This window comes from Vombatus ursinus, unplaced genomic scaffold (genome assembly GCF_900497805.2).
Source record: "Vombatus ursinus unplaced genomic scaffold, bare-nosed wombat genome assembly UNPS02004811.1, whole genome shotgun sequence".
Lineage (NCBI taxonomy): Eukaryota > Metazoa > Chordata > Mammalia > Diprotodontia > Vombatidae > Vombatus > Vombatus ursinus.
In genome coordinates, this window is record NW_020944589.1 from 651 (window position 1) to 1,091 (window position 441).

Genomic DNA, 441 nt, shown 5'->3' on the forward strand with positions numbered 1-441 from the left:
AATCAGGTGAAACTGATGGTGTGGTTGGGGAGGCTGGAAGTAGGACAAAGGTTAAGCTTTACCTAGAGATCTCTTGCTTAATAGACTCAGGAATACTACCTTCTCCACCTCTGGGCAGGGGTGAGACGCCATTTTCTAAACATGAGATGTATGAAGAAGGGGAAAAACATAGCAAGGGGAAGTTGTGATGGGCATTTCAGGAAGTCAGGGACCTGGGCTAGTCCTGACTTCTACCAATGAAAGTCAGCTTGGAGGGACTTGCAGCCAGGAATAGGGATATAAAGTTTGCTCTCCCTTCGCTAGTGTGTGTGCTCTGTTCCAGTTCCACACCTCCATCCTGCAGGAAGCCTGGGAAAGGTTCCAACTGCTTCACTCATCCTGAGTCTGTCTAACTTACTGTGTCTGTTTGGGCACAGAGGTTATGTCCAACAATAGATTTCC